The sequence below is a fragment of the Pan paniscus genome, chromosome 6 (assembly GCF_029289425.2).
Source record: "Pan paniscus chromosome 6, NHGRI_mPanPan1-v2.0_pri, whole genome shotgun sequence".
Classification (NCBI taxonomy): Eukaryota; Metazoa; Chordata; class Mammalia; order Primates; family Hominidae; genus Pan; species Pan paniscus.
This window is the reverse complement of record NC_073255.2, coordinates 28,238,366-28,264,042: the sequence shown is the minus strand read 5'-3', so window position 1 is coordinate 28,264,042 and position 25,677 is coordinate 28,238,366. Positions and strand designations below refer to the sequence as shown.

The 25,677-nt window shown below is 41.6% G+C and overlaps 1 protein-coding gene and 1 non-coding gene across 5 annotated transcripts in view; one reads left to right on the top strand and one right to left on the bottom strand.

Annotated features, from left to right (window-relative positions):
• Nucleotides 1-25,677, top strand: part of IGF2BP3 (insulin like growth factor 2 mRNA binding protein 3) — a 153,477-nt gene that overhangs the window by 65,988 nt on the left and 61,812 nt on the right. The gene's annotated exons all lie outside the window — the stretch shown is intronic.
• Nucleotides 1,136-1,206, bottom strand: LOC112440589 (small nucleolar RNA SNORD65). Its single transcript, XR_003028617.1, has one exon. It is a non-coding gene; the product is annotated as a small nucleolar RNA SNORD65 (small nucleolar RNA).

Genomic DNA, 25,677 nt, shown 5'->3' with positions numbered 1-25,677 from the left:
CTATGCAGAATACATTTTGTCATTTCATGTAGGGGATGCAGCATTCCTATTATGAGATGACAAGATAGAAGGAGGCATGTGTTGGTGTAAGGCCAGTTAGGTGTTAAAGGAGGCATGGTGTATGGCCAGTTAGGTGATAGAAGGAGGCATGTGTTGGTATAAGGCCAGTTTGAGACCTTAGAGGAGACGGCTGCAGTTCAACATCAGAGCCGAGATGGTGCTAGTTCATGGCTCCTGTCTCAGGCTTGACACTGACAGTTGACAACACGGTGCTCTCCTGGGCCTTAGGCCATTCTGTCACCCTCCCTGAGCTGTGGAGCTGAGCTCCTTCCCTGTCCTTGCTTCTGCCTCTTCTTAGAAGCCTTTTTGAATTTATCAGAGTGCCTACTATGTGCCGGAGGAGAATTTGCTGCACAAGACAACTTTGATGTCTTATCCAAGTCAGCTTCTCTGAACTCGCAAAAAAACAGATTCCTTCTAGCTCTGATTTTCACTAAATGTTTCTGAGGTCTTGGTTATTCTCCACATAAACCTGGAGACATACTTTTTATTCAAATATAAGGCAGAGGTATGGGGTTTCTGGGTCTGAACCCCAGAATGGTCGAATGGAAAGACGGGGTAGGGACTTTGAGGGCAGCTTCTTACTGGCTATGAGACTTTGGATAAAAGTGACAACCATACAGAGTCCCTTTCCCATCTGTGAAAATGGGATTAACAAAAAAAAGTCCTTTCAGGGTCAGTGTGAGAACCAGCAAATAAGACAAGTGCCTCGCCCTGCTGCACTGTGAATTAACTTTTTTTGGAGGCATTTGTCCTTTGGCTGAAATTCACATGCTGTATGCTCCAGTACTGTGAAGTACTTTACTTCCTCAACCCCATCCTTCTCTTAGCTTCAGGACTTTTTGCATACGTTTTGTTTGCCAAGAATCCATTTGCTCTTTTTTTTCCCCCCAACAGTCTTATTTTGTTCTGGATCCTTTCCATCTTTCTTGATTCTCACCAATTATTTAGCCGTCAAGTTAGACATCATTCCTACCACGCTTGGATTAGACATCTCTCCTGTATTTCTCCCATACTTAACACTATGGTAGCGCTTAACATGTAGGCTTGCATTCTCTCATGTATTTTTTTTTTTCTTCAGAAAACTAGGTTTATTGCTACACAATCTGCCAGTAATTCCAGCTATTTTGGGTGATTTCATTATTTGACTTAGCATTGTGTGTGTGTGTGTGTGTGTGTGTGTGTGTGTGTGTGTGTGTGTGTAAGTACATATTTCAGAAGTCATAGTCTTCTCTGTTGCCCAGTGCAGTGGTGAGATCATAGCTGACTGCTGCATCAAACTCCTAGGCTAAAGTTATCCTCCCTCCTTTGCCTCCCAAAGTGCTGGGGCTATAGGTGTGCACCCCTCCCTGTCCCCTACCCCCAAGCCAGCACTTTATATTTAATTGTCTTCTGACTTGTGTCTATTTCTCCCACCAGAGCTAAGGTGGGTAGGGCTCTGTCCTCCCATCTTATCAAAGACCCAGAACAATGGCTGGTGTGGACTTGCTGGTCAGTATTCACTCACTGAAAGTGTATTGGTTGGGAATTTTTTCAACTCTGTAATGGGTTATTGGGTTAAAAAAAAAACTCACTGGATTTTTTTGTGTAGGGGTGGGGTAGGGGGATGGGTATAAGAAAATAGGATATAAATTTGTTGTCTCGGGTCATTGAGGTTTGTATTTTTGTTATTTTCTTCTTTTTTTGAGATGGAGTCTCGCTCTGTTTCCCAGGCTGGAGTGCAGTGATGTGATCTCGGCTCACTGCAACCTCTGCCTCCCAGGTTCAAGCAGTTCTCCTGCCTCAGCCTCTGGAGTAGCTGGGATTACAGGCACCTGCCACCACGCCCAGCTAATTGTTGTATTTTTAGTAAAGACAGGGTTTTACCATGTTGGCCAGGCTGGTCACGAACTCCTGACCTCAAGTGCTTCACCTGCCTCAGCCTCCCAAAATGCTGGGATTACATGCGTGAACCACTGTGCCTAGCCTGTTGGTTTTTCAGTTAATTTTTTTCTTTTTTGGGGGGGTGGGGGTAGAGATGGGGTATCGCCATATTGCCCAGGCTGGTCTCAAATTCCTGGGCTCAAGCTATCCTCCCACCTCAGCCTCCCAAAGTGCTGGCATTATAGGTGTCAGCCACTGCACTTGGCCCGAGGTCATTGAGTTTTATTGATGCAGAAATCACTGAAGTTCTTACAAATGTTTTCGTTTTTTTGTTTCTTTGTGTTTTTTTTTTATTTTTTGGTGGCAGCAAATGGAAATCTTGGTGCCAGCTATGTTGGCCCTTCACTAGCAGGGATCAGATGTTTTGGAAAGTATATTGCGGGTGTTTTATCTTGATCTGGTTACTTGTTTTAAATAGTTCAGGTTGTTTTGGTTAGGCTTTCTAATAGTAGTTGATCATAATACTCAGCTTTCTATTTTGGGGAAAGTTTAATTTCTTATTAAAAAAACTTTAAGGAAAACCTCAGACTTTAGTGTTGAAAAAATGAGTCACAAAGAAGTCAGAAACATCAGTGAGGGCTGCTCCTTATGGCTGTGAAACTGAGCAGGCTGTGCCCCCAGATGCCAGCCTCATTAGGGTGGATTAATGCTAAGCTCCTCTGAGCTTACACCCATCATTACTCCATGTTCTCCTTTCTCAGCAAATCTGATGCCCATCAATTCTGAACATGTTCTGTGCACTTCCAGTATTCCAGTATTGTTTACCACTACTTGAAGTTGCCCAGCTGAACAAATATTTCTGACTTCAGATAATTTACATGGTATCTTTCCCATAAAGGACATGGCTTCATTGTGTTAATTTCTTTCTTGCTTAACTAAACAAGCAAACCTTTCTTTTGTCACAGCTTTGTTTCTGTATGGTAGGAATTCTGTTCTGACGTGCTGTTTAATTAATGTTTGAAAAGAGGACCTTTGCTTATATGCTTCCCTTGGCTACCAGAGACAGCTTTGTAGCGCATGATGGAGCCTGCATAATTTCTCACTGACTGTGTTTGCCTTGGTGTTGTCTGCTACTGAGTTTAAGGGTCACCTCTACTATATATTGTTAGAATGTTTAACTTCACCACTAACTTCATACCAATTCATTTTCAGTCTTAATTTTTCCTGGCTTTATTTTTCTCTCATGGTTTGTTGTTGTTTTGGGGGAGGGTAGGCGCAGGGGAGACAGGGTCTCCCTCTGTCACCCAGGCTGGAGTGCAGTGGCATGATCATAGCTCACTGCAGCCTCAACCTTCCAGGCTGAAGCGATCCTGCTACCTCAGCTTCCCGAGTAGCTGGGACTACAGGTACGTGCCACCACACCTGGCTAAATTTTGTATTTTTTATAGAGAGAGGGTTTCGCCATGTTGTTCAGGCCGGTCTCCAACTCCTGGGCTCATACACTTAGCTTGCCTTGGCCTCCCAAAGTAGATATGTTAAAAAGTCTTGCTGATTATAAATAGCTTTATCATTTTGGGAAGTAGATTTTTTAAGTTGTGCAGGTGTGTCTGTAGCTGAAAGACCTTGTTGTGTGAACTAGATTACCTTTAGAAACCTATAACACTAATAATTTTTTTTTTAATCACACAACCCGTATACCTGTCTGAAAGATTATGGTATACACAAGTGTAGGAATTACTGTTTATTTGCCTTATCAGAAAGTCTTGAAAGCATTATGGATTTGTGTACCCTCCTAATAACTCGACTGGCCTCTTAAGTATCCAGTCCATTGGTGAAGGTCATTGCTGGGAATCCATGGTACTTGTTCAGCCTCCTTCCTTCCGCAGCAGGAGGGACTCTCAAGGAGAGACTCTTGTCACTGATCCTAGATTAGGCCGCAGAATCCTTCTCACACAGGCTGTGGATAATCACAGCCAGTTGTTTGCAGTTGGCATGCAAAATAAACATGATTGCCCCTCTTGGGCTAGATGATCTTTTAAGAGCCTGTTCATTTCAACTTCCATGTTTATTTTAGCTCCTTTGGGAATATAAAAATTCTCCCAATGTGTGAAGAGAGCACATTCAAATGGTCCATCGTCTGAGAAACTCTCCAGACCACTCATCTGTCCCTCCCAGATTCCCCTCCACTGACCCCTCTCAGCCTGTTTCCCTTTGGGGGCACGGTTTCCGAGCCCCTTAGAGTAGGGTTCAGAATTGAGCATAGTACTTGCTACAGGTCTAAACTGTGCTTATTGCAGGGTGGGATCTTAGCTGTCCTTGACATTTGTTGACATTTGTTCAGTGAATAGAAGATCACATGCCCATATTCCTTAGGCATGAGATGATCATCGGTTACGATTGAACTAGCTTTTAGTTATTAATAATAACTTGTTATTGATTTACATGTTACAAGGTATGTATGGGAGGGAGGCTTTAGTGAACGAGTTGTCTGATTTAACCACGTTGCCTGGTACTAGCGTGAAGGACCATTCTGAGTGATCATTGGTGAGGTGATAGCACAGTTCTGCAGGGAAAGGGTCCTTCTGGAAGGCCACTCCAGCGGGCAGAAGACATCTTGAGTTGGATGAAAGCAAGTTCTCTTGATCACAGAAGCGCAAAGGTGGGTTAATTCCAAGGAAGCTAATGAGACTTGCTGAGTGTCCCCTAAGGAAGTCAGATATCAGAGTGTCCTCTAGGAACTCCTCAGAAATTGACCAGTGGCCACCTTATAGCAACTGGGAGTTATATGCCACTCACTTTAATTTTTTAAGTTAGAAATTTTTTGGCACAGTGGCTCATGCCTGTAATCACAGCAGTTTGGGAGGCCAAGGTGGGAGGATTTCTTGAGCCCAAGAGTTCAAGATCAGCTTAGGCAACATGATAAAACCCCATCTCTTAAAAAAAGTACAATAATTTGCCAGGCGTGGTGGCCCACGTCTGTAGTCACAGCTACTTGGGAGGCTGAGGTGGGAGTATCCCTTGAGCCTGGGAAATCGAGGCTGCAGTGAGCCGTGATCATGCAATCATACTGTGGCCTGGGTGACAGAGCAGCAAGACCCTGTCTCCAAAAACAAACAAAAAAAAGTGTTTGTGTTCACTGTAGAAAACAGAAAAAAGGGCTTAAAATCCTACCATTCAAAGGTAACTATCATTAATAGTTGTATATTTTTGTGTGTGTGTGTATGTATATATATGTGTGTGTGTATGTGTGTGTGTATATATGTGCATATGTGTGTGTGTGTATATATACATATATATGTGTATATATATATGTGTGTGTATATATACATATATATGTGTATATATATATGTGTGTGTATATATATATATATATATATGATAATTAGCTGTCCTTGTCTTTTTTTTGTTTTTCTTCCAAATGGTTTTCCATTTGTGACAGCACTACTTACTGAATCAGCCTTTTCTTGAGGTCAGCCTTTGTGCTATCCAGCACTGTGACATGTTCGCAGAAAGTGTTGCCTTTCTCATTTGAGGCTTAGCTAAGCTTGAGGAAGTCTTGGTTCATTAGGGTTAGTGAAGAAGGGACTGATGGTTCTGCCCTCATTTTGGCCACATCTGCCATACTGTGGGCAGTACTGGCCATCAGTTTACAACATTCGTGAATGCAGAGAAGAGTAGTCTCTCCTTCTTTACTGCTTACCTTAAATACTTTCTGTAGGTTAGCTCTATTGGTTAGGGTGTGTAGCAGGTGACACCAGTATTGTGCGTTTTAATGTGGGTGCATTATCTTTTATGTCATTAATATCCTAGAAGAGCTATTAATAAGACTTGCTGGGTTGTTCGATTTTCAGTTTCGTTTCAGATGCTTAGCAATTTACTTATTGTTTCTTGAACTAAATACATTGAAGAGTAAGGCCTAAAAGTAGTGGTTCATGAACATTCACTTGTAAAAACAGAAACATTCCTTCTCCTTGCCTCAAGTTCTTACTCATTTTGATCTTGCCATTCTACCTTCTGTGTTACAAATTATTCAACTAGGGTGTGTACTGGGCCTGTCTACAGACAATGATCAGTGCTTTTTATCATTTTAAAAAGACTTTTTCATTTGCAATTTTTTGGATGAAACATTTCTCAGGTTATTCTGCCTTTCTTTGGTGATACTTGATTCTAAGTAGATGTCTGTAGTACCTTAGTCATTGTAATATAAGTCCCAGTTTCATGTTTTATTTGGGGCTCAGTTCCAAAGAAGTTAAAAATTAATCAGCACTGGCTTCCAGGAATAGATCAGAAAGTCTGAGTGTCTAAACCCATTACAGCTGTTAAAGCTGTCCTTGCACCCCTGGAAAGCGAGAGTGTCATGGATGGGTTGCGGCTATGTCAGTAACCTTACAACTGAGATTTTAAAAGGCAATGACAAGGCCGGGCACGGTGGCTCACACCTATAATCCCAGCACTTTGGGAGGCTGAGGCAGGCAGATCATTTGAGGTCAGGAATTCGAGACCAGCCTGGCGAATGTGGCTAAACCATGTCTCTACTAAAAATATAAAAATTAGCTGGGTGTAGTGGCACACGCCTGTAATCCCAGCTACTCAGGAAGCTGAGGCACAAGAATCACTTGAACCCAGGGAGTGGAGGTTGCAGTGAGCCAAGATCGTGCCACTGCACTCTAGCCTGGGTGACAGAGTAAGAATCTGTCTTAAAAAAAAAAAAAAAGCCAGGCGCGGTTGTTCACGCCTGTAATCCCAGCACTTTGGGAGGCCGAGACGGGCAGATCACTTGAGGCCAAGGGTTCAAGACTACCCTGGCTAACATGGCTAAACCCTGTCTCTACTAAAAATACAAAAAATTAGCTGGCGTGGTGGTGGGTGCCTGTGATCCCAGCCACTCAGGAGGCTGAGGCAGGAGAATTGCTTGAACCCAGGAGGCAGACGTTGCACTGAGCCGAGATCATGCCACTGCACTCCAGCCTGGGCAACAGAGCGAGACTCTGTCTCAAAAAAAAAAAAAAAAAAAAAGGCAACAATAAATCCAAGGTGACAAAAACAGCTGTAAAGTTTTTAGCTGTCTTTTCAAAAACGAAAGTTGTATGCTGTACAGTTGTGGTCTTGGCATTCCTGTGCTGCCTATACACAAGCTATGAAGAGGGAGAAAAGGGGGTAAAGGTGGTTGTGCTGTTACAGGTTTTGTATTTAATTCTAGCTGGCATGTGAGGGATTTCATTCATGTGCCAGAGTGGGAGGTCCTGGAGTGGGGTTGCCCTGCTGTCTGAATCTTCCCACCAGCTACTCCTAACAGAGCTCTGGTGGTTTACCCTAATCTAGCGGCACTCTTTGCTTTCCTGTAGCTCAGTGGCTTCATCTGTTTTCTTGTCTTGGTCAGTCAAGGGACAGATCTACGCTTGTTTAGTCGGTATTTTGGTTTCAAACTGATATTTTTTTTTCTTTTCAGAAGCCTCAGTTAAAGAATGACTTAAATATACTTCTTCCCCATTATAGGTGATACAGGCTCATTGAATAAAATTTGGAAAGTAAAGTTCAAAAATATCTTGGCATATTACTTTTCATACTTCTATGCAGGTATACACACAAATTGAATTAGATCAGAGTGAATTTTTAGGCTATTTGATATTAACAAAACTTTTATAGAAATTCTATGTTGCTTTATACTTTCCCCCACTAATGGACAAGACATTGTTTTTCCATATCCTCCCCAGCATACTTCATGCTAACATAATTCAAAATATTAGCCAATTTTGTCTGCAAAAACTAGCATCGTTATTTCACTTGGCATATTTGCCTATCTTTGACCAATAGTCAAAGGGGTGTGTGTGTGTGTGTGTATTTTAGAGACAGGGTCTCACTCTGTTGCCCAGGCTGGAGTGTACTGGCTCAGTCATGGCTCACTGCAGCCTTGACCTCCCAGTCTCCCAAGTAGCTGGGACTACAGATGCATACTACCACACCCAGCTAATTTTTTTTTTTTTTTTTTTTTTTTTTTACAGAAGGGATCTCGCGATGTTGCCCAGGCTGGTCTTGAACTCTTGACCTCAAGGGATCCTCCTGACTTGGTCTCCCAAAGTGCTGGTATTATGAGCATGAGCTACCACACCCAGCCTGACCATTTATTTTTGACTCTCAGTTCTATTCATGGCTTCTTTTCTCCAACTGTATATGTCTGATATTCTTCACACTTTTTGGGCAAACAGTTACAATGTGTTGATTAAAGATTTATCATCCAATTTCTTTTTCCCATCTGTGTAGTCTTGTAATTTAAAAAAAAAAAACAGTACTGAATATATTGCATGTAATTTCCTGCTTTTTTCTCACTTAAACCTTAAGCCTTTTCACACATTAAACATTGGGAGTTAGTCGGGTATGGTGGCTCACCCCTGTAAATCCCAGCACTTTGGGAGGCCGAGGTGGGCAGATCACCAGGTCACAAGTTTGAGACCAGCCTGGCCAATATGGTGAAACCCCTTCTCTACTAAAAAATACAAAAATTAGGCGGGTGTAGTGGCGTGTGCCTGTAATCCCACCTACTCGGGAGGCTGAGGCAGGAGAATCACTTGAACCTGGGAGATGGAGGTTGCAGTGAGCCGAGATAGTGCCACTGCACTCCAGCCTGGGCGACAGAGTGAGACTCTGTCTCAATTAAAAAAAAAAAAAAAAAAAAAAAAAGGAATAATTCTCATTTTTGTTCTGATTTATAACAACTTAAATCGTTGAATTAGTAGGTCTTTTTAAAAACAGCTTTATTGAAGTATGATGGACATAAACACATCTTTAAAGTGCACGTTTTGATAAGTTTTAACATACATATACACATGTGAAACCATTAAGATTTACCTATGATGTGTGAGTCAATAGCTTATTCCCTTTCATAGCTGAGTAGTGGTTTGTTGTGTAGATATACTACAATTTACTAGTTTACCTGTTGATGAACATTTGGGCTGTTTCCAGTTTTTATAACTACTACAGGTAAAGGTGCTATGAACATTTATGTGTAGGTCTCTATGTGGATGTTTGCTTTTGTGAGGACCCACTTGTAACCCCCAGAGATAGTATGAAGATTATTTTAAATTAAAGACATTTGAGATTCAACAGATGCAGAAAGAAGCCTAATCAGAAATTCCTTACTTTAACTAAAGGCAGAAACTTCTGGGAATGAGGCTGCTAAAAATCCCCTCCCTTGGGGAATGTTCTTGGCCTGGAAAAAAAAAAAAAAAGATGGAGAAGACCACTCTCATCTGCATAAACAAACATTACGACAAAATTTATCTCTGTTCCCCTTGAAACCGATTTATTTTCCCATAGAAGCCTTTTCTCCTGTATCCTTTTTCCCCAGTTAATTGAGTTTGTAAACTCCCTTTTTTAGCTGTTTAGAGTACTGCTTTTGTGCACTTCCATATGCGTATGAAAAAGTTTTGGTTTTTTTCTCCTGTTCATCTGTGCATTGTCAGTTGAATACGTAGGCCCTCAATTACTGAACCTAAGTTGATAAAGGAGAAAGTTTTTCTTCCTGGTATATTCATTTCTCTCAGGTAAATACACAGGGGTGGAATAACTGGATCATATATTTAATGTTTTTAAAAAATTCTAGGCCGGGCACAGTGGCTCAAGCCTGTAATCCCAGCACGTTGGGAGGCTGAGGCAGGTGGATCTTGAGGTCAGGAGATTGAGACCATCCTGGCTAACACGGTGAAACCCCGTCTCTACTAAAACAAAAAATTAGCCGGGCGTGGTGTCGGGCACCTGTAGTCCCAGCTACTCGGGAGGCTGAGGCAGGAGAATGGCGTGAACCCGGGAGGCGGAGCTTGCAGTGAGCCGAGGTCACACCACTGCACTTCATCCAGCCTGGGCGACAGAGCGAGACTCCGTCTCAAAAAAAAGAAAAAAAAAATTCTAAACTTCTCCATAGTAGTTGTGCCACTTTATGTTCTCACCAGCAGGTCCAGTCCTTGACAACACTTGGTGGTTTAATTTTAGCCATTCTAAAATGGCTCTGCATCCTTGCCATAGGTGTGTAGTATCTCATTGTGTGAGTATGTGTGTGTGTTTATAATAACTTTATTGAGATATTCACATACCAAGTGGCTTCTTTCTCTTAGTATAATGCTCTCAATGTTCATGGGTATTGTAGCAGGTTATCAGTGCTTTGTTCCTTTTTTAAAATCAGATAATTTAAATCAGATAATTTAAAACAAATTGTAGAATAGCCATAGGTTTACAGGGAAGTAGTACAGATAGTGTAGAGTTCCCACACACCCTAGACCCAGTCTTCTCTGTTATTAACATAATACTTGAGTATGGCACATTTGTCACAATTAAAGAACCAAATTATTATTTCATGGTTTATAGTAAACCAAATTCCATATTGTTACTCAGATTTCCTTAGTTCTTACCTAATATCCTTTATCTGTTCCATGATCCTGTCTGGGACACTATTTCATTGTCATGTTTCCTTAGGTTTCTCTTGACTGACTGTGACAGTTTCCTAAACTCTCCTTCTTATTGATGATCTGGACAGTTTTCAGGAATATTGATCAGGTATTTTGTCAAATGACCCTCAGTTGGAACTTGTGTGAAGTTTTTCCCATTATTAGACTGGGTTAATGGAGTTTCTAGGAGGAAGACTTCAGATAAAATGTCATTCTCATTATATCAAGGGCACATACAAGCAATATGACTTACCACTGATGTTGATGTTAACCAACCAACCTACCTACCTTCCTTCCTTCCTTTTTCTTTCTTTCTTTCTTTTTTTTTTTTTTTTTGACAGAGTCTTGCCGTGTCGCTAGGCAGGAGTGCAGTGACGTGATCTCGGCTCACTGCAACCTCCACCTCCCAGGTTCAAGCAATTCTCCTGCCTCAGCCTCCCCAGTAGCTGGGATTACAGGTGCTTGCCACCATGCCTGTTTAATTTTTGTGTTTTTAGGAGAGATGGGGTTTCACCATATTGGCCAGGCTGGCCTTGAACTCCTGACCTCAGGTGATCCACCTGCCTTGGCCTCCAAAGTGCTGGGATTATGGGTGTGAGCCACCATGCCCAGCCCACTGATGTTAACCTTGATCACCTGGATGAAATAGTGTTTGTTAGTTTGCACCACCACTCCTCCCTGCCAATACTTTGCACAGCCCGTACTTAAGTAGTGGAGAATTACGCTCTATCTCCTTGAGGGTGGACCGTCTACATAAATTATTTGGAATTTCTCTCCTTGGAGATCCGTTCAATCTTCCCTATTTGTTCAGTCATTTGGCTTGTGGATATTTATTTTGTACTCTGAGCTATAGTCTAATACTACTTTAACTATTTTGCTGTTCTGATGTTCCAGCTTTGGCTGTTGGGGGCTCCTGTGTCCCTTTGGTCACTCCATCATTGTGTGTTTCTGTGTGTGGTGGTTTTTTGTTGGTTGGTTGCGATTGGTTTTTTCTTTTTGAGTACGTACTTTCTGGCACTACAAGATATTTCAGGATTATCTTGTAGAATTCCTGCTTCAGTCCTTGAAATAGCTATTTGTCTAAGGAGCTTTGGTTCCTTTTATTGGAGAATGGCTCAGGCACTCCATCCGCCTTGGCCTCCCAAAGGGCTGGGATTAGAGGTGTGAGCCAGCACGCCTGACCAATATTTCACATCTTAAAAACTTTATGAAATGGATAATTTTTAAGCATTTACAAATGTAGAGAGAATAGTATAATAAATCTCCCCATGTACCTATCCCCTAACTTCAATTATCAGCTTAAGGCCAATCTCATTTTCTCTATATCTATCCCACCTCTCTCTATCAGATAATTTGAAACAAATCTTAGATAAGTAATTTCATTAGAAATTATTTCAGCATGTATCTCTAAAAGATATGGGCTTAAAAAAATCAATATCATCACATATAAAAAATTCTCATAAACCATGAAGTCTGTTCAAATATCTTAGTTGGTTCACATTTGAAAAATTGTATTAGGATCCAAATAGGCTGGATGTGGTGGCTCACGCCTGTAATCCCAGCACTTTGGGAAGCAGAGGCAAGACAACTGCTTCATCCCAGGCATTTGAGACCAGCTTTGGGCAATGTGGCGAGACCCTGTCTCTCTTTCTTAAAAAAAATAATAAAATTAAAAAATAAAAATAAAAATAGATGGGCGGTAGGGGGAATCCAAATGAGGTTTATATTTTGCAGTTAGTCGATTTAAGTCTCTTGACTTTTAGGTTCCCATTCCTTTTTTTATCTTCCCCCACCCCCTACCCCATTGATTGACGAAACTCTTTTATCCTGTCATGTTTAGGTTGGCTGACTTCATCCTTGAAGTACAGTACATGTTCCTCAGTCTTCTGGATTCTTGTGAATTGGTGGTTAGATTTAGAGCAGTGATCTCAACCTTAAATTTTAAAAATTCTAATGTCCAGGCTATGTCTCATACTAATTTGAATTTCTAGTCTTAGGATCCAGGCATCAGTATTTTTAGCTCCTCAGGTGATTGTACTGTGCTGCCAAGATTGAGAACCACAGTAGATCTGGGCATATTCAGATTCACTTTCTTTCTTCCTCCCTTCCACTTCCCCTCTTTCTCTTTAAGCAAGAATACTTCATAGATGGTAGTACAGACTTCTGTCAGGAAGTACATACTTGGTTTTCTCTTTTTGTAATGTTAGCAGCCATAGATTTGAGAGCTCCATTATTTCATAAAGGGAGGCAAAAAGGTCATTTTCCAATTCTATTATTCTTTCATTTATTAATTGAAACACTTCTATAAAGAGAAACTCCCAGATACTATTTGGTTACTGCCAAAATTTAATTTCTATAAGAAAGGCATTAATGTTTGATTTTACAGACGGCTTATCAACTTATAATGGGGTTATGGTCCTGATAATCCCATTATAAGTTGAAAATATTGTAAGTTGAAAGTTCATTTAATACACCTAACCTACCAGGTAGGATATGTTTGTTTTGTTTTGTTTTGAGATAGTCTCACTCTGTCACCCAGGCTGGAAGTACAGTGTTACGATCCTGGCTCACTACAACCTTTGCCTCTGAGGCTCAAGTGATCCTCCCACCTCACCCTCCTGAGTAGGTGGAACCACAGGCACGCACCACCACACCCAGCTAATTTTTGTATTTTTTGTAGAGACGGGGTTTTGCCATGTTGCCCAGGCTGGTCTTGAACTCCTGGGTTCAAGTAACCTGCCTGCCTCTGCCTCCCAAAGTGCTGGGATTACAGTATGAGCCACCTCACCCAATGCCTACCAGGTTGTTTTATAAAGATCCATTTATGGCCATTCTTTTTAAAGGGCTGCATAATTGGAAAAGACTAATATATCTTTTGTTGGGGTTGTATAAATTGTTTCCAGTCTCATTCTTATAAATAGGGCTTTGTTAAACTGCTTTGAGATACAATTTATATACCATACAATTCACCCATTTAAAGTGTACAATTCAGTGGTTTTTAGTGTATTCACAAATACATACTACCACAATTAATTTTAGAATATTTTTGTCACCTCAAATTCTGCACCCTTCAGATATCGCTCTCCTGTTCTTTCCCCCCACTGAACCCCCATCACCCCACCCCACTTAGTCCTAAGCATCTGCTAATCTTTCTATATTTCCCTATTCTGGGCATTTCATATAAATGCAGTCATATAATATGTGGTCTTTTGTGTCTGGCTTCTTTCACTTAGGAAAGTGTTTACAAGGTTCTTCAGTGTTGTTGCCTGTATCCAGACTTTTATTCTTTTTTTTTTTTTTTTGAGATGGAGTCTTGCTCTGTCGCCCAGGCTGGAGTGCAGTGGCACGATCTCGGCTCACTGCAACCTCTTCCTCCCAGGTTCATGCCATTGTCCTGCCTCAGCCTCCCGAGTAGCTGGGACTACAGGTGCCCACCACCACGCCCGACTAAGTTTTTGTATTTTTAGTAGAGGCGGGGTCTCACCGTGTTAGCCAGGATGGTCTCCATCTCCTGACCTCATGATCTGCCCGCCTCGGCCTCCCAAGGTCCTGGGATTACAGGTGTGAGCCACCGCGCCCGGCTCCAGACTTCACTCTTTTTATTGCTGAGTAATACTCCACTGCATAAATATACCACGTTGTTTATCCGTTCGTCAGTCCATGGATATTTTGGTTGTTTCCACTTTTTGGCTATAGTAATGCTTCTGTGTACATTAATGTACGATTTCTTGTGTGAACATGTATTTTCATTTTTCTTGGGTATGTTTCTAGGAGTTCAATTGCGGAGTCACATAGTAACTTTGTGTTTTAACATTTTGAGAAATTGCCAGACTGTTTTCCAAAGTGGCTGCACCATTTTACATTCTTGCCAGCGGTATAAGATGGTTCTAATCTCTTCATTTTCTTTGCAAACACTTGGTATGATCTGACTTTTTGATTATAGCCTACTGGGTGTAAAGTGGTATCCTCTTGTGGTTTTCGTTTGCATTTCCCTGATGACTAATGATATCAAGCATCTTTCATGTGTTTATTGAGCATTTGTAGTATATCTTGTTAGACAAATAATCTGAGTAGACATTTTTCCAATCTGTTAATGGATTGTCTTTATTATTGAGTTGTAAAAGTTACTCACATACTTGCTTGTTAGCCTGCATGTAAACATCTAAATCCATCAGCCTATGTGTCCTGATTTTTGCGCTACACTTCCATCACTATTCCCTGTATTTAATAAATAGATTATTTTGATAAACTAGTCTTTAATACTATGTAGTTATATTGTTTCCACACATGGCTTTGCTTAGGTGTGTGTGTTTGTTTGTTTTGAGACAGAGTCTTGCTCTGCCACCCAGGCTGGAGTGCAATGGCGCCATCATAGCTCACCTCTATTTCCTGGGCTCAAATGATCCTCCTGCCTCAGCCTCCCAAGAAGCTGCATCTGTAGGTGCAAGCCACTGCACCTAGCTGATTGATTTTTTTTTTTTGGTAGAGCTAGGTTTTTCTGTATTGCTCAGGATGGTCTCAAACTCCTAGGCTCCAGCAAATCTCTACCCTCCCTTACCCCTCCACCCCTGCGTTGGCCTCTCAAAGCACTGGGATTTACAGACATGAGCTACCACACCCAACCTTGCTCAAGTATTGAGTTTGTTATGGGGTTCTAGAATTTTGATCTTTATACTTACTTGTCTGAGGTGTCACTAATGGGCAAGGCCATTTTTGTTTTACCATAAGGCGTACAGCAATTGGATAAAAATTAATGGTAGGAGGATAGTTATTGAGATGGCAGATGATGCACTGATTGTGATATAAGTGAATTTGTATTTAGCTGAACTTTTGGTCATGATTAAAATTCTGACAGATGTAGTGCTTGAATTTGTTTTTAGCAATTTTACTGCTTCTGTCTATAAAATATGTTAAACAATGAGAGAATATTTCTCTTACGATACAGTTGAAATCCTAGGAAACTTTATCTTGGAAAAAAAATAAACCTGGTAAGATCAAATTTCATTTTACTCAAACTACAGTGTTTTCTGAAAGATGCAGGAGTTGCTATCCTGCCAACCTGTTTTGTTGTATTCAGAGATAATAACCTGTATAGTGCCCATTACATAGTGAAGTTTTTTGTTTTTTATTTTTTTAAAACAGCGTCTCTGTTGCCCAGGCAGGAGTACAGTGCTGCAACCACGGCACACTGTAGCCTCAACCTCCTGGGCTCAAGTGATCCTCCCACCTCGGCCTCCTGAATAGCTGGGACCACAGGGGTGTGTCACCACACCTGGCTAATTTATTTTTTGTAAAGATGGGGTCTTCCTATGTTGCCCAAGCTAGTCTCCTGAGCTCGAGTGATTCTCCCGCCTCGGCCTCCCAAGGTGCTGGGATTATAGGTGTGAGCCACTGCACCAGGTCACATAGTGACGTTTTAATGAACAGTGCAAATGTTACATCTTTGCCCAGTGATTATTGTTAATTTTAAACTTTGGACTTTGACGTTAAAAATTAAGTTTTAAGGCCGGGTGCATTGGCTCAAGCCTGTAATCCCAGCACTTTGGGAGGCCGAGGTGGGTGGATCATTTGAGGTCTGGAGTTCGAGACCAGCCCTGCCAACATGGCAAAACCCCACCTCTACTAAAAATACAAAAATTAGCTGGGCGTGGTGGTACGTGCCTGTAATTCCAGCTACTAAGGAGACTGAGGCAGGAGAACTGCTTGAACCTGGGAGGTGGAGGTTGCAGTGAGATGAGGTCATGCCACTGCACTCCAGCCTGGGTGACACAGTGAGACTCCATCTAAAAAAAAAATTAAAATTTAACTTAAAATCTTAAAATCAGCCATCACTTTAATGAACATATAAGCATATACAAGTAGAGAGTATATAATAAATCCTCATGTACCTGTCAACCAGCTTCAAAATTTATCAACTTTCTGCACTTGCTGGTATGAAGAGCTTTTGAAGAATCATTTTCCATACAAGGTGGTGACTTTTTGAGAAACGGGTGTAGCCTATTGAGCACTGACTTTAGAGTCACACAGTGTGGGTTCACATCCTGACTCTTCACGTGTTTCCTGTCCCGCTGGGCATGTGGCCTTTCCTCTTTGAAACTCAATTTTTGCATCTTGAAAACAGGGTTAATATCTGCCTTTGAAGGTTGTTCAGATGACTAAGTGGAATAATGTGTGTGAAGAATCCAGTATGTTTGGTGGCTGATTACTGTGTGGATATAGAGACTGCTGGGAGGAGGGATTTCTCCATTGCTGTGTGGGAGTCCCAAAGTCTATAGCTCTGTGCTAGGGCCTGTTCTAGATACAGCTGTGAAGTTGAGTCTAATTTAGACATGGACAAGTGAATGGCCTTCCAAAGTAAAGACAAGCCCCTGGCTTAGGTTGGAGGTGGGTGCTTACTATGGAAGATGGGAGAGAGGTGTATTAATTTATCAGGGCTGCTGTAACTAATTTCCACAAACTGGGAAGCTTAAAACGAAGTTCTGGAAACCAGAAGTCTGCCATCGGGTGCTGGCAAGCCTTCCTCCTAGCCTCTAGTGGCTGTGCCCAATCTTTGCTGTTCCTTGGCTTGTAGCTGCATCATCCCAGTCTCTGCCTTTGTAGTCACGTTGTGTTCTCCCTGTGTGTGTCTGTCCAAATTTCCCTCTTAAAAGGATATTAGTCATTGGATTAGAGCTATATTCACAGGTACTGGTGAATTTTTAAAGGGCGCTATTCATCCCAGTACAGGGAGTTAAGCAAGACTGGGGTGATCAGGGATTGTGTCCTAGAAGTAAGAAGACATAGTGTGTTCTAGTTTAAAGGTAGTTAGTAGGGAATCAGTTGGGAGTGGATGAGAGTAATGTATGACAGTCTTGAACCATATTAAATTGCATGGATGCCACTCATCGGCCAAGAAGCATGGTGGGCAGTAGGCCAGGCACGGTGGCTCATGCCTGTAACCCCAGCACTTTGGGAGGCCGAAGCGGGTGGATCATGAGGTCAGGAGATCGAGACCATCCTGGCTAGCACAGTGAAACCCCGTCTCTACTAAAAAATACAAAAAATTAGCTGGGCATGGTGGCAGGCACTTGTAGTCCTAGTACTCGGGAGGCTGAGGCAGGAGAATGGCGTGAACCCGGGAGGCGGAGGTTGCAGTGAGCTGAGATCGTGCCACTGCATTCCAGCCTGGGCAACAGAGCAAGACTCCATCTCAAAAAAAAAAAAAAAAAAAAAAAAGAGGCATAGTGGGCAGTCTCCACGGTTTTTACCTCAAAATTCACAGTGTAATGGGTATTCTTTTGTATTCATGGCTGAACGTTAATTTTGAAATAGCCTTTTAATATTTAAAGACATTACCAAGTTACAACTTTCCCAACCCATCTTAGAAGTTGACATTCAAATTCTCTGCATCCCCTGACCCCTCACCAGTTAGCTGACCATGGCTTGACCTCTCAAGTGCACCTGTGTAAGACTTCACTCGTTAACAATAAGAGATGCATGGAATTGCCCCATGTATAGCCAGTGCATGGATGTATATTTTGTAGGGACCAAATACAAGCTATAAGAGCATATAGGTTCCAAACCAAGTATGGACTGGGAGTGGCGAGTTGCAGACACAACTCTGGGAATCCTGCTGTTGAGGATAGAAGCAGGCACATGGGGAGGAGCAGTTTGAAGACTAGAAAATTGAGATTTTGTTTTGTAGTATCTTTAAACTCCAGGTGAACTTGGTTGGTGAATAGAGCTTCTGTGAGGGCAATTTACTGTTTTATAGAATTGATTTCCTAAAAGATTTGCCGTTAACTGAACTGTCTTCTGCTAACCATAACTTCTCCTTGATTATTAATGGACCCCTGTTACTCATTAAAACCTTTAAAATTACTTGAGAATGCCTGCTTCTATCCCAGTTCATTCGTAATAGGTGCTATCCAAATTGGTACCCAAATATTTTCTAAACAACATGAAGTGGGATCACATCTGAGGGGTAGGATCTGAATGAAAAGTTGGATTAATAGAATTTTGGACCAAAAGCAGTACTTGTGGACTTAAGCAGTTTTTTAACTACAGCAGATATAAGAGAACATGGCTGGGATCAAAAAATGCCTTTATCTTGAATACACACTAGCTGAGACAGAGCAACAGTGGGTGTGGGGAAACCTTGGTTTGCCTTGTAGAACTACCTGCTCCACCCCACCAATAAATTTCAGAAGGAAAAAATTTCAAGGACATTTGTAACACTGATAATTTGTCCACCCATTGTTCAAAAGCAGCTGAACTTATTATGAAACACATGTCCATCATAGGAAACAAATGCTAATGGAGGGAGGGACTCCACTAGTCCGCTTTCTTCCATAGAACTCTGACCTTGTCCTAGCAGTGTGTTCAATATGCCACAATGAGTTGGTGTGGTAAGCATCTTTTTTTCCTCTGCTTGGTCTCCAAATAATTCATGCATTTGGCTCTGCTCATTCAATTGTGTTTCTCCAGTACTCTTCCGGGGGAGCCTTACGAATAGAAGAGAAGGCCAGGCACGGTGGCTCACACCTGTAATCCCAGCACTTTGGGAGGCCATGGTGGGTGAATCACGAGGTCAAGAGATTGAGACCATCCTGGCCAACATGGTGAAACCCCGTCTCTACTAAAAATACAAAAATTAGCTGGGCATGGTGGCGGGCACCTTTAGTCCCAGCTACTCGGAAGGCTGAGGCAGGAGAATGGCTTGAACCTGGGAGGCGGAGGTGGCAGTAAGCCAAGATCATGCCACTGCATTCCAGCCTGGCAACAGAGCGAGACTCTGTCTCAAAAAAAAAAAAAAACAAGCAAAAATTAGCCTGGCATGGTGGTGCATGCCCATAATCCCAGCTACTTAGGAGGCTGAAGCAGGAGAATTGCTTGAACCTGGGAGGCAGAGGTTACAGTGAGCCAAGATCATACCACTACACTCCAGCCTGGGAGACAGGCTCTGTCTCAGGGAGCGAGACTCTGTCTCAAAAAAAAAAAAAACCAAGAAGAGAAATGTCTATTTTCCTGGCATTTTTTTTTTTGAAAACTATCTAAAGGCCAATGTAATTCAGATTTGATATTTGTTTTCATTTTCTTCCTGATTCTAAAATTATATACTCCTTGTAGAAAACTTGAAAAGTGAAAAGAAAAAGTCTTTCTCCCAATGGCAACATTATTCCGTGACTAATAGTTCAGTTTAATGATTAGGCATTTTTCAACATCGTTGGGTCTTGCATGTATAATTTTATATCCTGTTTTAAACATTTTTAATTTTTTAAAAAATCGAACTATATTTGATGTCATAAAATTCACCTTTCTGAAGCATACAATTCAGTGGTTTTTAGTATAGTCTAAAGGTTTGGAAGTATCACCACTAATCTTAAGACATTTTAATTACTCCCAAAAGTAACCCTATAGCCGTTAACAGTCACTTGCCCCTCCTATCTTCCAGTCTCCTCCCAGGCCCTAGAAACCACTAATCTACTTTCTGAGTCTCTAGCTTTGCCTATTGTGGACATTTAATATAAAAGGAATCATATACTATGTGGCCTTTTATGTCTGGCTTCCTTCACTTAGCATAATATTTTCAAGGTGCAGCCAGATTTTAGTAGGTACTTCATTCCTTTTTATGGCTGGATAATAATTATTGTGTGAATATACCACTTACTGTTTATCCATCCAGCAGCTGATGGACATTTAGGTTGTTTGCATTGAATGATGCTGCTCTGAACACTGGTGTACATGTTTTTGTGTAAACATAGATTTTCAGTTCTTTTGGGTGTATACCCAGGAATGGAATTGCTAGATCATATGGTAACTTTTTGAAGAACAACCAGACAGTTTTCCAAAGAGGCTGTACCATTTTACATTCCCACCAACGATGTCTGAGGGTTCCAGTTTCCCTATATCCTTTGCCTAAACACTTGTTATTATTTGTCTTTTCAATTATAGCCATCCTAGTGGGTGTGAAGCGATAAGTCACTTTAGTTTGATTTCTGTTACCCTGCTGACTAATGATGTCGAGCATTGTTTCATGTGCTTATTAGTCATCTGTATATCTTCTTTGAGGAAATGTCTATTCACTTCCTCTGCATAAAAAATGGGTTATTTGGCCTTTTAGTGTTGAGTTATAAGAGTTCTTCGTATATTCTAGATGTAAGTCCCTTATCAGATATATGATTTGCAAATATTTTCTCCCATTATCTATGTCTTTGCACTTTCTTGATAGTGTTCTTTGAAGCACAAAGGTTTTATTTTTTTGTTCTTTTCTTTTTAGCACAGTTTTTTTTTTAAATTTTGTCATAAACATTATGTAATTGGACTCCTTAAGTTTATAATGGATGTTTTTTCTGTTCTATGTGTAACTTGTAATTTACTTAACCATTCCTCATGTTTAACAATTACCACAGTTGTGAACATATCTGTGGATGAATTTACACCCACATTCCTGCTGATTTCTTTAGTGACAATTGAACAGAAATAAAATTAGAAGGTCAAAGATTAGCAATCTTTCAAGGCTTTTTTATTTAGTTAGTTAATTTTGGTCTTTGAGACAGGTTTCGCTGTGTTGCCCAGGCTGATCTTGGCTCATTGCAGCCTCCACCTTCTGGGCCAAGCCAACCTCCTGCCTCAGCCTGTCGTGTAGCTGGGACTACAGGCATGCACCACCATTCCCAGGTAATTTTTTGTATTTTTTGTAGAGATGGGGTCTTGCCATGTTGCCCAAAATGGTCTTGAATTGCTGGACTCAAGCGATCCGCCTGCCTCGGGCCTCCCAAAGTGTTGGGATTATAGGTGTGAGCCACCGTGCCCAGCTTCAAGGCTTTTTCTTTCTTTTTTTTTTTTTTTTTTTTTTTTTTTTTTTTGGGAGACGGAGCCTTACTCTGTTGCCCAGGCTAAAGTGCAGTGGTGTGATCTGGGCTCACTGCAAGTTTTGCTTTCCCGGTTCAAGCCATTCTCCTGCCTCAGCCACCCGAGTAGCTGGGATTACAGGTGCCCGCCACCATGCCCGGCTAATTTTTGTATTTTTAGTAGAGATAGGGTCTCTGAACTCCGGACCTCAGGTGATCCGCCTGCCTTGGCCTCTCAAAGTGCTGGGATTACAGGCGTGAGCCACCGCGCCTGGCCTCAAGGCTTTTTTTAATTGCTAAATTTATTTTGAGAAATATCTCAAGTAACACTCCTCCCAGCAGAGTTTAAGACTTCTTCCAGTGATCCCTTGTTAGTGCTGTATGTTGATGTTAGCATCTGTTAGCTGTGATTCCTTTGCCCTTTTGCAAGTGGAGCTGCTGTGTTTTCCCAAAATTATTTGTGTATTTTAAAGTCAGTTTTACCAAATCATGTGTTTTCATGTAGTGTGGTATTCTTAACTGCACCAATTGATGGGATGTTGAGAACTGCTCATGCTAAATTCAATTCTATAGCATAAGTCGGTAGTGAGAGATTCTGAGTTTTCTTTTTTCCCTTTATTGAACTAGTCTAGGAATTTTATTATAAGGCCCCATAGAGCCAGAAGGATAACTGCTGCACACCTGAAGGACTAATTCTTGTAGGAAACATTCCTATCATTATTGACTTTGGAATCTACCTCTTCTCCTCCTCCAGTTGCTTTTATTCTTACTTTTAAACTAAGCTTTAATTAGGGGTAGTGGGTAAAATGCCAGCATCTGGGATGGTCTGCTACTGCTTTTGGAGACCATACAATCTTGGACATTTATCACCTCATTTAGAAAATTCACTTCTTATTCTGTGATTTTACCAGAATTATGTTTGGAGTTGTAATCAGTTTTTGTTCTGAACTGCTGTCTTTCCCTTTTTCTCTAGTAATCTGTAGCTGTTTGGAGTGGTATTCCTGCCTTTCTGCTAAAGGAGTAAGCTAGTTACTAAAACTGGTGTTTGCTTCTAGGATTCTCTAGCCTTTGCATTTTGTTTTAGCGGCGAAAAGCCTAGAAGGGGGCCTGGGCAGTCAGTGCTGTCCTAGTTCTTTGCTTGACTCCCCCAGACTGTGTGGCATGTTGGGGGACCCTATGCCTGAAGGGGGTGGAATGAAAGAAAGATAGCAGATCAATAGCTGAGACTCCCACCTATTGAATTCCATGTGGCAGTTCCAAAGGTTTGCATTTACCAACACGGATGGATCACCAAGATGACAGATTGGGGTGGTGGGGGAGGGTAGCAAGATAAGGAATGTCATACTTAAGCAAGTTACTTAAAATCGACCTCAGTTTATTCATATATGAAATGGGGATAATTGCTACATTCTGAGGCATAAATAAGATGGATTATATAAAATGTTTAAAACAGTTTTTGACACTCTAGTGTGAAAATTTAAAACTCAACAAATATTGCTCTTTGGGTATATATGTGAATATATGAGCATATACACATACCTTTTTAAAAATTGAGAAATTCATATAATATAAAATTGTTGCGGGAAGTCAGGGACCCTGAACGGGGGGACCGGCTGAAGCCTTGGCAGAAGAACATAAATTGTGAAGATTTCATGGACATTTATCATGGAACCTGCCGACATGTGATGTCTCCCCTAGACACCTAGCTTTAAAATTTCTCTCTCTTGTACTCTGTCCCTTTATTTCTCAGACCGGCCGACACTTAGGGAATATAGAAAAGAACCTATGTGAAATATCGGGGGTGAATTTCCCCCGATATCAAATCATTTTCTTTTTATACTTTTACTTATTTATCATCATCATCATCGTCACTATTGGAGACAGAGTCTCACTCTGTCACCCAGGGTGGAGTGCAGTGGCGTCATCATAGCTCACTGCATCCTCCTAACTCTGCGTTCAAGCAGTCCTACCACCCCAGCCTCCTGAGTAGCTGGGAGTACAGGCACTCACCACCACATCTGGCTAATTATTTTTATTTTTGTAGAGATGGGGTCTTTCCTATGTTGCCCAGGCTGGTCTCAAACTCTCGGCCTCAATTGATCCCTTGCTTCAAGTGATAACTTGGCCTCCCAAAGAGCTGGGATTATGGATGTGAGCCACCATGCCCAGCCTCTACTATACTATTTTTATATAAGGGACTTGAGCATCTGTGAATTTTGGTATCCAAGGTAGGGGGTTGCTGAAACCAATCCCTCACAGATACCGAGGGATGACTGTTTATATGTACCATGTTTTGTTTTATCCATTCATTAGTCAGAGGATGCTTGGGTTGCTTTCACCTTTCAATTATTGGCTATTTTGAATAATGCTCCCATGAACATGGGTGTAGAAGTACTTCTTTGAGTCCCTGTGTTCAGTTCTTTTGGACGTATACTCAGTTAGTGCATTTGTGTTGCTGTAAAGCAATACCTGAGGCTGGGTACTTTGTAAAGAAAATAGGTTTATTTGGCTCACAGTTCCTCAGGCTATACCAGCATGGCTCCAGCATCTGCTCAGCTTCTGGCAAGGCCCAGAAAGCATTTACTCATGGTGAAAGGTAGAGGGGAGTGGGTATGTCACATGGCATGAGAGGGAGCAAGAGAGAAAAGGAAGTTCCAGCCTCTTTTAAAACAACCAGATCTCATGTGAGCTCACAGAGCAATAAATCACTTGTTACCTCAAGGATGGCACCAAGCCATTTATGAAGGGTCTGCCCCCCATGACCCTAACACCTCCCACCTGGCCCCATCCCCAACACTGGGGATTGCATTTCAGCATGAGATTCGAAGAAGACACAATGTTCAAACCATATCAATACCCAGAAGTGGAATTGCTGGATCATATGGTAGGTCTATTTTTAATTTTTTTTGAGGAACTGCTGTACTGTTTTTCATAGCAGCTGCACCATTTTATCCAGCAGTGTATGAGGGTTTTGATTTTTCCACATCTGTGTCAACACTCATTATTTTCCTTTGTTTTTCTTTTTATGATGCCCCTTGAGTCATATTTTCCTTCTTTTTAAAAAATTATGGCCATTCTAATGGAGGTGAAGTGGTATCTCCTTGTGGTTTTGATTTACATTTCCCTAATGACTAATGGTGCAGAGCGTCTTTTCGTGTGACACACACACTTCTAAAAACACCTGGAGAGACCCCACCAAAGTGACAGTGGTTTCTTCTAGGGGTGGGGGGAAGTCCCTGTTTTGAAAGCAGGTGGTTCAAAAACCACCTAACGTTGAACTATTTTGAATGTTTTTATGAGCATTTCTGTGAGTAAAATGTAGCACAAGTTAATGCTGGCTAGTACCTTCTTCTGACTGAGATGTATAGAAGTATCGTATTTAGTACTTGGAACATGAGCAAGGGGATACATGGGAGTTAATAAAGCTCTTAACCTGCCTATGGACAGATTTGATTTTCTAGTGCAGGTAATGGCCGAGTAAGGATTGAACTGGTTTCCGTCGGTGTATTTATATTTTATTTAAATTGCATAGGGAAATGAGGCAACTTATTAGACCAAGTGATTAAGAGTATGGGCTCTGGAATCTGTGAGCTGGAGTTTGAATCATTTCTCCAGCATTTATCTGTCCAAGTTCTGACACTGTGAACTTTTCTGTGCTGCAGCTTACCCATCTATAACATGGAATAATGTTGCCTCATGGGATTGTGTGGATTTGAGTTAAAGTAGATAAAGCATTTGGGACAATGCTGCTGCCAGAAAGCACTCAAATGTTAGCAGCCCTGATTCATGACTGAACAAAGGCTGGTGTGGTTGGAGAGAAGAGAATGGCCTTAAAGGATGAGTGGAACACAGGGCCTTCAGGGCACTTGTTAGGGATCTCTTAGAGTTTATAGTAGGGTGTGACTTGTTCTGCTCGGCTTTTAAAATCAGTCTAGTTCCGTATTATTCTAAGTGAAGTAACTCAGGAATGGAAAAACCAAACGTCGTATGCTCTCACTCATAAGTGGGAGCTAAGTTATGAGGATGTGAAGGCATAAGAATGATACAATGGACTTTGGGTACTCGGGGGAAAGGGTGGGAGGAGGGTGAGGTATAAAAGAGTACACGTTGGGTACAGTATACACTCCCTGGGTGATGGTTGCACCAAAATCTCAGAAATCACCACTAAAGAACTTATTCACGTAAGCCAGACACAGTGGCTCACACCTGTAATCCCAGCACTTTGGGAGGCCAAGGGGGGCAGATCACGAGGTCAGGAGTTTGAGGCCAGCCTGGCCAACATAGTGAAACCCCATCTCTACTAAAAATACAAAAATCAGCCAGGGGTGGAGGCACGTGCCTGTAGTCCCAGCTACTTGGGAGGCTGAGGCAGAAGAATCGCTTCAACCCCGGGAGGCGGAGGTTGCGGTGAGCCAAGATCGTGCCACTGCACTCCAGCCTGGGTGACAGGGTGAGACTCCATCTCAAAAAAAAAAAAAAAAAAA